Genomic DNA, 14,196 nt, shown 5'->3' on the forward strand with positions numbered 1-14,196 from the left:
GAGAGCTGAGGCATGGCTCAAATGACAAAGTACCTGCCTAGCAAGTACAACACCCTGACTTCAAACCTCAGTACCATCAAAAGAAGATGAAATCCCTATTTGCGACAACATAAACAGAACTACAGATCATTGTGCTAAATTAAATAGGCAGGTACAGGAAAGACAAGTACTATGTGATTGCATTTGTATATGATATCTTGAAAATCTTACAGCAGTTGAGATAGAATGTTGCCACCAGAGGCTTGAGTTGGTATTAAGTTATGATTAAATAGGAGCAAGATGTTCTGATTTGTTATTGTATGATAGAGTGACTATAGATAAAGTAATATTGTATACAATTCATAAATGCTAGAAGAAAGGAATCTGAATGTTTTTACCATAATGAAATGATGCTTGAATGGATCAATATGTCTAACCTTATTGAAACAATATGTACTATTTATATACATCAAGACATCACATGTTATGCCATTGCTATGTATGTAAACTGAAAAAAGAAACTGTTTCATTCCTTGCTGTATCTCCAGAACCTAGAATAACAAATAGTCTTACTTATTCATATATCCAATCACCCTAAATAAGACTTCCAGTGTCAGATATAGCACTTGGCTACTATTCATTGAAAAAAAAAGCAAGAAATGAGCTATTAAGCAATGAGAAGATACGGAAGAAACTTAAATACTAGTGAAAGAAGTCAACCTGAAAAGGCTACATAATACATGGTCCCAACTATATGACATTTTGCAAAAGGAGAGACTAGAAAAAATAAGTGGCAAGCTTGATTTCTGTGGCTCATATCTGTAATTCTAGCTATTCTGGAGGCTGAAATCTGGAGGATGGTGGTTTGAGGCCAGCTCAGACAGAAAAGTCTGTGAGACTCCATCTTCAAAATAAAGCAAAAAGAAAAACTGGAGGCATGACTCAAGTGGCAGAGTGCCAGCTGTGAGCAAGCAAGCCAAGCTTGAACTGAGGGCCTTGAGTTCAAACCCCAGTACCACATCCCCCAAAAAATCAGTGGTTGCTAGAGAGTGAGGGAAGGGAAGTATAAATGGAGCACAATGGACTTTTTAAGGCAATGGAACTACTCTGTACCATGCTGGCATGGTAAGTATATTGTGGATATGGACATACCTTGCGTTTACATTAGCCTTGAGAGATAATATGCCATGTAGGCTCATGGATTGTAACATATGTACCACTTCAGAGTGACTGATTCCAGCTTCAGTTAAGTGTGAAATGAGAAGAAAAAGAAAGCAAGGTACAAGAGTGTTAAAGGTTGGGCTGGGAAGATGGCTCAGTGTAGAACGCTTGCCTTGCATGCTCGAGGCCCTGGGTTCGATTCCTCAGCACCACATAAGCAAAAAGAAAAAAGCCAGAAGTGGTGCTGTGGCTCAAGTGGTAGAGCGCTAGCCTTGAGCTGAAGAGCTGAGGGACAGCGCCCAGGCCCAGAGTTCAGGCCCCATGACCGGACCCCCCCCCCAAAAAAAAAGAGTGTTAAAGGTAATTACAGCAGAACTAACACTTGAACACTGACAATCTCGTGCTGAAGTGTGTACACTTACATATTACATTCCACACGGGCCTCTCAATTACTTGTTACCATTATTCCTATGATCTTGTAAGTGGCCATATTGAAGATCAGAGAAATCCACTTGCCAAGGTCCCAGACTCAATGAAAGACAACAACTGTCAGGTATTCACAGTTCCTCTAATGTGCTGCAAAGCCTCTATATTCTCCCATGTCCCTCCTCAGAGCATCTGCAAAGGCCCATGTGTGTTTGTTTATAAAGGTGACAGCTTTTACTCCTATGTAGCATTTCAACACTCAAATCCTTCTGGAAGCAAAACTAACTCTTCTTCCTTTTTCTTCTGCTCTGGAGGTGGTCCACCGAGCCACACCTCCAGTTCTATTTTTTATTGCAATGTTTATTTTGAGATAAGGTCTTGCTTTTTCACCTAGACAAGCACATGGGCTTCTATCCTCTTATGCTTCTCATTGTAGCCAAGATGGTAGCCACGTATGTAGCATCACACCCAGCTATTAGTTGAGAAGGAGTCTCATAGACTTTCTGGCCAGGCTGACCTCTAGCCATGATTCTCCCAATCACAGCCTGCTGAATAGCTAAGATAATAGACATGAGCCACCATGCCTCTTTACTTTTAGCCTGGCTTAATAGTCAAAATAAAGAAGATGTTCATTAATACAAGGTGTCAGCAATTATATAATGGCCACAATCAAGCTTGAAGTGCCACCAATTTGCATATGGATTCCAAAGACACTCGGGCTGAGCACAATACATTCCAGAATGAAACTCAAGTAGACAAGTAGCCAGCAAATGGCTAGTAAAAGGGGGAAAATCGAGAAGTATGCAGTGGTGGGAGGCATTAGACAGGAGCAGGTATGTGTTCTTAATTCTTCACCAACGTGTCCAGCCAAGAGCTCTACTTTGGCATAATTCCCTATCCCATATTTTTCCTGGTAAGAGGTAGCCTAGACACCCACATCTTAGGGATAGTCTCTCTGTAAAATAAATAAATAAATAAAAAGGCTTTTTTTTTTTTACTGTTCTTTCATTTTCCCCCAATTTGTATTTCCTAGGGCATTCTCTTTCTTCACTTTGTGTTACAGTCTAACTTCTATTTCCTCCCACGAAACACAAGGCTCTGTATCTTCAAGTTAATAGGATGGTGCACCGGAATGCATGACTCATTTCCTCTAGGTCATTTTTACGTTCACTTATATTATACCTATTGAAAATAACTCAATATGTATGATCTTTCCTCTGACTTTGTAAGCTGTGAGTTCCGTCTGCTTGGAGATAAATGAGACGTTATTCCTGAGGCCTGGTGTGCTCTGTGAATTGCCTAAAGGCGCCAAGGTTTCAAACAAATATCTTTTCCTTTTCTCCTATCAGCAAACTAAGCTAGGTCTCAAAGTATGTCCCTCACGATTGTGATTACTTACCGCTTTCTTTCATCCCTAGAAGAAACCTCACCGTTCAGCATGATCCAGTGCCTCCATCATTGGCTGAGTGATGTTTGCTTAAATAACAGCCCTTCCCAGATGGCTGATGCTAGCTTCAGGCCAAAACATAATGAAACTAAAGAGTGATCAGTGTTCCGAGATCACTGGAGTGTTGCTGGGAATGTAAGCATAATGTAATTCTATCAGACGCTGTGATTCACGGGAAGCCGGGGAAGTTGGAGGAGGCTATTCTGCTATGTTTTATTTTGCTCTGGGAGTCTTTAGAAACAGCAGCTACATGTTGTTGAAGGTAAAGTGTCTGAGAAAAATGAAAAAGAAGGGGTGTGTGTATGCATGTTTGCGTGTGAATAATTAGCTATTGCATATAACAATCTAAATATGTTCTTTGCAGTCACTATCCTGAGAAAGAATATCAAAGATAATAGAATTTACCACTTGAAAAGTACTCTTCTTTAAGCCAGGCACTGGTGGCTCATACCTGTAATCCTAGCTACCCAGGAGGCTGAGATCTGAGGGTCATGGTTCAAGTCCAGCCCAGGAAGGAAAGTCCATGAGATTCTTGTCTCCAATTAAGCGCCACAAAACCAGAAGGGGAGCTGTGGGTCAAGTGGTAGAGTGCTAGCTTAGAGGACCAAAGCTCAGGAATAGCACCAAGACCCTGAGCTCAAGTCCCAGGACTGGCACAAACAGAAAGTATTTTTCTTTAACGTTATCTTAGTATACATCTATCAGAGTATTCAAATTGACATACCAAAGGTCCATTTAAAATCTCCATCTTCATCTCATATGAAAACTTTATGATTGTATTAAGTATACTTATATTGGCATATTCTAGAAACAACTATAAAGAATCCTATCAAACAATGAACACCTTTATTCTACGAAATTTTTAACATTTAAAGATAAGTAAGTCAAGCAAACATGATTCTCATTAGATATATGCTGTTTTACAATTTTCAAATTTCTCTCCTACACATAAGGTCCTTTTTTGTGTATGTGCTGGTTCTAGAACTTGAACTCAGGCCCTAGGCACTGTCCTTGAGCAATTTTTGCTCAAGGCTAGCACTCTACCACATGAGCTTTTGGCTCACTCCACTTTTGGCTTTTTTGGTGGCCAATTAGAGATAAGAGTTGCCCTGACTTTCCTGACCAGGCTGGCTTCAAACAATAATCCACAAATCCCAGCTTCCTGAGTAGCTAGGATTACAGCTGTGACCCACTGGCACTGCACTCAGATGAGTTCTTTTTATTTTTACAGTAACTCTGGAAAGGAAAAGAACATATTATTTGCATAACAGGACCCAGACAGTATAGCGGAGACTGGCCAGTTGTTCACAAAAGCATGTCCCCTCCCCCTCCTTTTTTTTCAGGGCAAAGAGTTAAGCCAAAACTTCCCAGGCTCCTTTAAGGTTTTGTATGAATGTGATAGATCCTATCCAATGGAACGTGGGTCGAAGTGATGTAATTCATAACATCCTCTTAAGAATAAGGCCCCCTTCTCCTTCCTCAACTAACTACCTAAAGAAAGATTAATCCAAGAACCAAGCTATGATCTTGAAAAAGCTTAAGTCACCACTAGGAGGACAGTTGTGCAGGAAAGTTAGCCAGCCAGGAGTATGTATTGGATTCTTGAATGAGTAGAACTGTATTGTCTTAAGTGATTGGACTTTGGGGATCATTTGCTGTAGCAGTTATCCTCTATTAATATGAAAAACTTTATTTTCCCAATGTTATACAGCTACATTATTAAAGAGTCTGGACTAGAACTCTGCATCTCAAGTGTTTATCATTCATTTATTAATCAATACAAACCCTATATGAGGTACTTTGCTATACCCTACTGCGAATCTAATAATGGAAATATTTAAAATTATGACAGATAAGTCACACACTGGCTCTCCATTTGCCCTTCTGCTTCTTATATATGTTCTTCTAATAGTTACTCCTCGAGTATCCCACCCAAAGCCGAATTCAGTGAGATACCAGGCTTTATTGATGAGAGAGGACTCATATCTTAAAACTACCCCCCCCCCGCTTCCTTCCTGATATTGCAAACAAAAGTTACTAAACTCTTTCTCTCTCCTGCTGAGATAACCTCAAATAGACTTCCTTTAAAAAGGAAGCTGCCAGTGCTTGCTTACAACAGCAGTGATTGAAGTCTTTTTTTAGGTATGACTCACAATGTCAAGAAGTCAGAGGCCAGAGGGCAAATGCCAAAGCAAGCAGAGGTAGTGAATCCATTAGATGATGTAAATGTAAGATGGAGGAAAATGTAAGGGGGGGGGGAAATGTAATGGAATCGTTCAGGACCCTGGAGAGCTCCTAGAAAGCACTGTTAACTGTCCTATGACTCCCTATCTTCTGGACACTCTAACTGGTAGAGTTCTTGTCCTCTCTAGCCTACACCCAGTAGGAAGGCTGAGGCTGTCTCATCTAGCCCTAATAAGGACCACATGAGATGCTTACATCTGAGAATGTGACACCTAGGGATGTCATATTATTTAATTTGTTGTATTCTAAAGATTCTCTCTCTTCCAGGTTATAAGCTTGTGTTAGAACCCAGGTGAGACTGAATTCTAAATACTTCACCCAACTGAAAGTATTACTATGTAAACTTTATATTATTACTATATAAACTGACTTATTAACCCTATGGTCCTAACAGGAGAATTGTCTAAATTATAGATCCCTTTCTTCCTAAACCTATTTTCTGATGGCCTTGAGGCCAACATCTGCAGCTGGTGAACATGTGGCCTGTTTTAGGTTTGGGATCAATGTTATAGAAGAGTATTTGTCCAGTCTGTATGGCAACTCCCATCTCACATGTCACACCCAGGGACCACGCCTCCAGCCCAACTTTTTTTGCTAAGTTTTTTGAGGATGGAGTCTCATGGACTTTCCTGCCTGGGCTGGCTTTGAACCAAAATTTTCCAGATCTTAGCCTCCAGAGTAGTTAAAGATTACAAGCATTAGACATCAGTGCCCAACTCTAAAGCTTATATTTGAAGCCATCAGAATGGATTGGTCTTTGTCAGGGCGGATCAGGTAAGAGAGAAGAGGGCTACAGACCAACATCTGGGAATCACCTGTAGTTAGGAGGCAGGTGGCCAAAGAACCAATAGACACAGTGTGGGAGGAAAACTGGAAGAGTCCTGAGCTTCAAATACTATGAAGAAAATAGAAGCAAGGAGGCCTTTAGATTCAGTGACCAGAGCATCACACTATTTTCTCCCTTATTGTAGCTGCTTTCTAGCTATTGTTAGTAAGGTTTTGTTGGTTTTCTTTTGATCTTTACATATTCCTTTGGTTAATTTCAAAGCTGTTCCAATTTTCAGGAATGTTGCTACCCTGACAGCTGCTAAAAACATTCTCTCCCAACCCACAGAAATCCTCAGGATGGAGTACTGAGTACTTAATGAGCATTTACTAATTACAGACCCATCAGTTAAAATTGTAACTTCAGAGTAGCAGGCTTTCAAAGTCAGCTAAGAGTGCACTTGTCACAGGACCAAACATTCACACAAATGGAGAGGAGAAAAAGAGACGGAGAAGGAAGGAAGGAAGGAAGGAATTCCATATAAAAGCTACTAACTTCGCAGAACTAGATAGCTTGGCAGGGTCTCATTGTTTAGCACAGGCTGGCCTGGAACCTGAGGTGCTGCTGCCTCAGTCCCCTGAGTTCTGTGATGACAGGTGTGCCTGGCTTCCTGGATCTTTTTTATTGGTAGAAAAATATGAGAAAGGAGAACGTGGAAGAAGGAAGTTCAAATGAGTTCTGCAGAAAGAAAGACTAAAGAAAATTTCAGAAGCTAATCTCTATGCACAGAAAGGAAAACAACATACTAACTTATGTCACTGGCTGCACAATAACAATCCTCAAATGTGTAGTGAATGTTATTCCACAGGATAAATATTCATCATGTGTTTGTTCTATTCCAAGCCAAGGGAAGACAATAAACTCGCAGAAAACGTCTCATCAGCATCAAAGGTCAAAAGGTAGTGAAAATGGATGTGTGAAATGGATAATAAAGAAAAGAAATAGACTAGATAACTTTCAGAATAGAGGGAAAAGATCAAAATGGAGTACATAAACAGAAAGTAAAACCTGAACACAGCTATCTCTAAAATCTTTTTATGTACTATCTTTATGGAGGTTATTGTGCTTTTGGATAGAGTTTTGCATTTGTTTGATTTTTGAGACAGTCTCACTATGTAGCCCAGATTGCCCTCTCAAATTCATGATCTCTCTGCCTCCCCTCTTAAGTACTAGAATTATATGCATGAACTGTAATGAACTACAATATTTATCTTTAGTCACTAATAAGTACTAGCACTGGGGATTGAACTCAGGACCATGCACTTGCTAGGCAAGCACTCTATCATTTGAGCCACACCCTCATCCACTACTATCTTGAATAAATAAAAGTTTTTAGTGAGGGAATGAAAAGCAGAAGCTAGATATAGACTATGATTTTTTAAAACATCAAAATAGGCTGGGTACTATAATCATAGGAATTCAGGAGGCTGAGATCTGAAGTCAGCTCTGGCAGTAAAGTCTATGAGACTCATCTCCAATTAACCACCAAAAAAGCAGGCAGTGATTCAAGTGTTAAAGCACTAGCATTGAGCAAAACAGCTCAGGAAAATTGTCCAAACCCTGAGTTCAAGCCCCAGGACCAGCACACAAACACACACACACAAAAATGAACACCAAAAATATAATGATGTATGCTAAAATACAAGATTAACAAGGAATAATAAAAATCTATCTGAGAAAGTTAATATCAGCAGAAACATGGGAGAAACAAAACAGCACCTTTCTTTGTAAGAAACAGAAAAATCTACCATAAAACTAAAACAAATTGAGCCTGAAAGGATTTTACATATGATTTTAAAATACACAAAACAAAAAAATTGGTGCCTGGCTAAAAACAAATTTTTTATAATAGATTTGTCATTATAGAAGATTTTTCCTTTCTCAAAAAGTTATCAAAAAGGTGGATAGAAATACATATAGCAAGAATTTCCTAAAGATTTAATCCAAATTAAAATCCCAACATGATATAATATTTACATACAGAATATTACATTCAACAAATGCAAAATTAAATTCATTTTGAGATCATATGGATACAAAATTGACCACATACTAAGTAGGCTATAAGGAGAATCCCTTCAAATATAAATGTTAGGAACTATGGGGAAATGGCTGGCCTTGCATTCATGATGAAAGAAATGGAATGCTTTATGCTCAGAGTCTGGGATAATCTCAGACTCTGTGTCGCCAAATCAGGAACAGATGGACACTTGGTCCGAAAGAATATCAAATCAAGTTTCCAAAAGGTTTCCTGACCATGTGGCTCACACCGTAATCCTAGCCTCGCAGGAGGCTGAGATCTGAAGATTTCAACTCAATGCCAGACCAAGCAGAAAAGTCAGTGAGACTCTTAAATTAACCACCAAAAGGCCAAAAGTGAAGCTCAAATGGTAAGGTGCTAACATTGAACAGAAAAAAAAAAAAGCAAAGAGGAGAGTATCTTGGCCCTGAGTTTAAGCCCCTGTACCAGCACACACACACACACACACACACACACACACACACACACACACACAGAGGCTTCCTGATGAATCACAAACATGACCCAATGTAGAAAACAAATGTTCCATCTGTTATTCAGCTTTCCATTACTATAACAAAATATCTGAGATAACCAACTTATAAATAGAAAATGTCAGCTTTGGCTCATAGCTTTGGAGGCGTCAGTCCATGATTGATTAGCACTATTGTTTTGTGGCCAATAGCAAGGCCATATAACATGGTGAAGACAGAACAAAACTTCTGACCTCATGGTCAGGAAATGAAAAGAGGAAAAAAAGGAACCTAAAGGTCTCTCACTAAGCCTCACCTCTTAAGTTTCCACCACCCAACCTTCTGGAGCTCCAAGTCTCAAAAACATCGGCCTTTGAGGGCCTTCTCCAAACCATGACATTTCCAACAGTCCTGACAGGCTTTGGGATAGCACTGAGATCCCTCGACTACATTACATGTCAGAACTCAGCAGCAGCTTAAGGTTTCATTATCACACCCAGAACCGGCTTCGTCCTTTCTTTGCCTGTCTCACTTCCTCACTCCTCAATGTTTCCTTCTCTCTCCATTCAGTGATTCACACTTGAATCTTTATCTGGTGACTGGCTTTTGTGGGAACCCAAACTATGAGGATCTCATTCAGAAACAAATTACAGTGTGTCATTACCAATTTCTACATATTGTTTAATGTCAGAAATAATTGAGTCGTTATCATTTATTTTCATCTTCCAAAATATAGAGATGGTAACCAATGCGCACGGTATTCAGTAAGCACCATCAGCATGCATCCGTGGGTACTAATGTTCTTCTTGATAACAGAACACCACAGCATGCTTCTGTGAAGGGCTACTGCAGAGAGAGAAAGTAGAGGTGAATGTTTGTGGCTGGTATACACAACTGAAACTTAGTGAGGATTTGAGAGTAGGTTGGAGTTAATGAGTCTTCATGTTATGGGTGTCAAAAATACTTGACCTATGGGCACTCTAAAACAAGATATAGTTCAATACACCAAAGGCTCCTGAATATTAGAATAGGGTTTTCCATAGCTCTGATTCCAGGTAGGAATTTAGACATCCAACACTGCTGCCACCTTCAAGGAAAGCTCTTCTTTCCCTAAGGCCCTCCTGTGAAATTAGTGTTCTTGCATGGGCCAATTTGACCAGTATGATTTGCAACCGTTCATTGCTCATTTCTTATCATGACCCTATGAAGAAATACAAGGGAATATTGGGAGATTTGTTAGTGTGTGACTCAGTTCAAATTACCATTTGGAGAGAAGAAAGTCTCTGAAGATCATACCAAATCATCCTTTGAAGTGACAGGACAATGGAAAACAGTTCAAAAGGATCCTTTCTTTTCTAAAAGAGTTTTAAGATCTTGCTTCACCACTCTGTGGTTTAGCTTTATTGAGACTCTGGGGTCATATTTATATTCCTCCTACTACTTTATATCCATACGTTAAAAGGCTATATCTGTTCTAATACATACAAGGCTTTATCTTCAGTAAATTTGACTTTGAGTCCTTTGCCACGAATGGATTCTGCTTCTGGGACTATTGTATTTCATCTCTGCCAGAATAATATCAGCCTTTTGTGTGAATAAATCAGGTACATATTTTAAACCGTGGCAATGCACAGGTAGAAATTAGATAACTGAAATAAAGGATGGATGTGCATGTTTTGTAGAAACATGTTGTTACTAAATGCATATGTATACATATATATATATTAACAACATTTTTCATATATATACACAACAAACTTTATTCTTTAAAAAAGAAGGAGGATGAGGAGGAAAAGGAAGGAAAGAAGTACTTAAAATAACAACTGGGAAAGAACTTCACTTGGTCTTTCTGGTACATATTCCAGAAGTGGCTGGTGCAGGCAGAAAAGACCAAGTGTTTTCCTCTCAGTTGCAGTAAGGATGCAGAAGCCCAGCAGGGTGGCATTCCTAGTCCTGTAAACCTTTCCCTTTTATCTTTTACTGCTTTCAAATTTCATATACTATATGTGGGCTGTTACCTTGGGTAAACATAAGAAGAAAGATTATAAATGATTGATTCTTCAAGGAAAATCAATTTTGAGGAAAAATAAACCATTCTTGAATTTTTAATATAAAAAGATTTCAGATTGAAAAGTGTTGTATTGTTTGCTGAAAATTGTATTTTAAGTTATAAGCTGGTAAGAGGTACCTAAGCCTTACTAATAGAAGCAAGGGACAAAGGAAAAAGTGGAGCAAGATGGTGGAACAAGACCACCAGAAATCTAGCCGCAGACCATCAATCTTAACAGCTATCTGTGCATAAAAGTACCTTCACAAAAGATTAAACAATGGGTGAGAGTTCATAGAGTTTCTGTTTTTAGGAAAAATATAAGAAAAGACTAATAATTAATGTATAAAACTCATTTGTAACTTTATAGCCTATAATAATGTGTTTGCCTTTTAAACCTGTTGCAGTAACTTTACTAAAATATTAACACATCAGTAAAACTTCCCTTAAAAGGAAAATCAAAAGAGACACATAGAAGAAACCTGAGGCCTAGAAGTTTTGAGGACCTGATTTCAAACCTTATTATTAGATCACTCCAAATTGAAAAAAATTAAAAGGATACAATTGCATATACTATGATATTGACACAGTGAGACCTATTTCCTGTTCCGTTATTTGGGGACTGTGATATTTAGTAGAGTGCATTATTCATAAGTTGAGATGTATTTTCTGTGAGCACAAAGATAGTTCTGAATTACAAAAAAAGGCAAAGCCATAACCTTTCCAAATGACATGTGTCTGATAAAAGAATTTAATATACCAAAAGGAAGGTCCAATCCCCATCCTCCAGTGTCTGTGAGTGTTAGAGGCTGACCGCTAAAGCCAACTCTCTCACATTTCCATTCTAGGGGAGCTAACATTCAGTGAGTGGAGAATGAGAATCATACCCCCTTGTCTCAAGGGAGACAACCGAGAAAGGTCATCCCATGCAGAACCCCTTTGATTTTGGCTGAGGTCATTGTTACAACTGTTACGCAGCCTTATCAACCCCATTATGAAACATCAGAGAACGTTTGCATGCACAGATGCCCAAGTCAGGCTTATCCACTGGCTCTTAGTCATTTACAAACTCGAAAGTGTGCCTATTATGAACACTGGTGCACACAGGCCCACAGCTTGTTTCAGGTGGTATTTTTAAGCAGATCAAAAGGCTCTCTAAGCAATAGTTACTCTTGGAGCCCAGTACAGTCTATTGCATTGCCAAACACTGCAAAAACAGGCCTATAAACCTTCTTTAAATAGACAGCATCCATCACTTAAGCAAATCCACAAAGCTGAAAGCACAAGTAGAGTATCCACTAAGATCTAAACTTTATGAAAGAGGCATTACTTCTAAGAAAGTGCCTTGCTTACAAATGCATTAAAAAATGAGGTGCCTTTAAAAACCTGAAGTGTTGGCGCTGGAAGTATAACTCAGTTAGCAGAGTGAAAATATCAGGTACAGAATTCAAGTTCCAGTCTCAGATCAAAAAATAATAATAATAATGAAAGGGAAGAAAATGCTGGTGTCAGCATTCTACAAAAATGGAATCTATTAGCAATGTAAGTGCACAGTTATTTCCAAGGGCTGAGCAGGAATTGTGCTGTTCAAGTGAAAGTGGAAGGCTCTAATTCTCTTGAGTGGACACCTCAGTGGAGCAGGATCCTGAGAGCTGGTCATTTTGACATAAAGAAAATACATTGGACTATGAATATGCACCTATCACTCCGTCTCTCATCTCATTCTTCTGTCTCACACGTGCACACACATTGTGCTCTATCTGTGCTTGAGAGGGAAAAAGAAAAGAAACCTATCTTTGCCTACATCTTGAATATTGACACTTCCCTTAAACAGACCTCTGAAATCACTTTGATTTTTAAAAACAACTTTGATTTTTTAAAACACAGTGATCTGCTCAGTGCCAGTGGCTCACACTAGCTAGTTGGGAGGCTAAGAATGGTTCCATATCAGCTTGGGTAGAAACATTCATGAGATTTCCTTCTCAATCCAGTAGTATCTGTCATCCCAAGCTCTGGGGGAGACTGAGATTGGGAGGATTGCAGTGCCAAGCCATCTAAGGGAAAAAAATTCCAGGACAGTATGTCTTCAGAAAAAGGAAGATGGACATGGTGCTGTGCCTGTAATCTCAAGGACGATAGTAAGTCCAAAGTAGGTTGATCGAAGTTCAGGTGCCATGCCTGAGCAGTAAGCAAGACACTATTCTCGAAATAAACAGTGAAAAACACAGCTGGCTGGAGTTATGATTCAACAGTACTGTGCCAGCCTAACAAGCACCAGGCCCTGAGTTCAAACCCCAGTACCACAATAGATAAATAGATAGATAGATAGATAGATAGATAGATAGATAGATAGATAGATAGATAGATAGATAGATAGACAGACAACCAGAATTCAAGGGACAGATGACTAGGTGGAATAGCAGGGAACAAGAACGTTCACTCAGCTAAACTCATTCTCTGGAGACTCAGCCTTTGTATCCCAAGCCCAATCTGAATGTGAGGTATCATCCTGAAGCCATAGCTTGAGACTGATTTAAGGGTAGCACTGGTGTGCTCTTCATCTTGGTGGTGACAGAGAAAATGTCAGTCCCTTGGGCTAGCCCCAGATCTCTCTAAATCATGGATCAAGAAAAACTCAGTCATGTTGTTCCTGTCACTGTAGTGAGCTTAATAGGGAAGTGCTTAAGTTACCTAAACCAGTGGTTTCAAAGATTTTGACTGTGAATCAAATAAATATTTTTTGTCCACACTGTCCTCAAACTGTGGTCCTCCAGATCTCTGCCTACCAAACATCATTTCACGGTAGCAATGCCATCTTGCATTCCTTAATGGATTCCAGTTGTTCCACAGCCTCACCAGCACTTCATATTGTGTCTTTGCAATGCTAGCCATCCTGAAAGGTATATACTGGCATCGTATAACAATTTTAAAGTACACTAATCCGATGAAAGTGTTGAGCACTTTTTCATTCGTTTAGGAGCCATTTCCTATATCTTCCTTTGTAAAGTATCCACTCAAGCATTTTTCCCATTTTCAACTAACATTCATCTTCTTATTAATTTATATTTTTATAATAGATACAAGTCCTCTATCAGACATACATATTGCACATGGTGTCCATCTTGGCTTGCCTTTCACTTCAGTATTAGTTCCATTATTTTTAAAGGATACCTATGTTCCCACTGTAGTGGCAGTTTCTTAATCTAGGACCTTACCTTTTATGGGTATTTACATTCACAGGGAAAATTGTGCGTTAGTGGGATGTAATATTGTTTAGATCACATGCTTCTGGGTTATCTAATTCTGATTATCCAACTTTCATCAACTAAGTTTTGATTCTATAAATTCTATGCAACAAGTAGAAATGTATCTATTGACATGCAAATCAATTCCATCTGGTAGGTTCAATTAACTTGCTCACTCGAATGTGAAATAAGCCAATTTTACTTGTTGCACCTACACTTTGATATTCTTGATATATACATGTACCTGTACTTTGCATGGTCTTCTGTTGGAACACCTTACCAGTTTTCTTGTCACTTGTCACTTGAAACAACTAAAATATCTATTTTA

This window comes from Dipodomys ordii, unplaced genomic scaffold, assembly GCF_000151885.1.
Source record: "Dipodomys ordii isolate 6190 unplaced genomic scaffold, Dord_2.0 Scaffold150, whole genome shotgun sequence".
NCBI lineage: Eukaryota > Metazoa > Chordata > Mammalia > Rodentia > Heteromyidae > Dipodomys > Dipodomys ordii.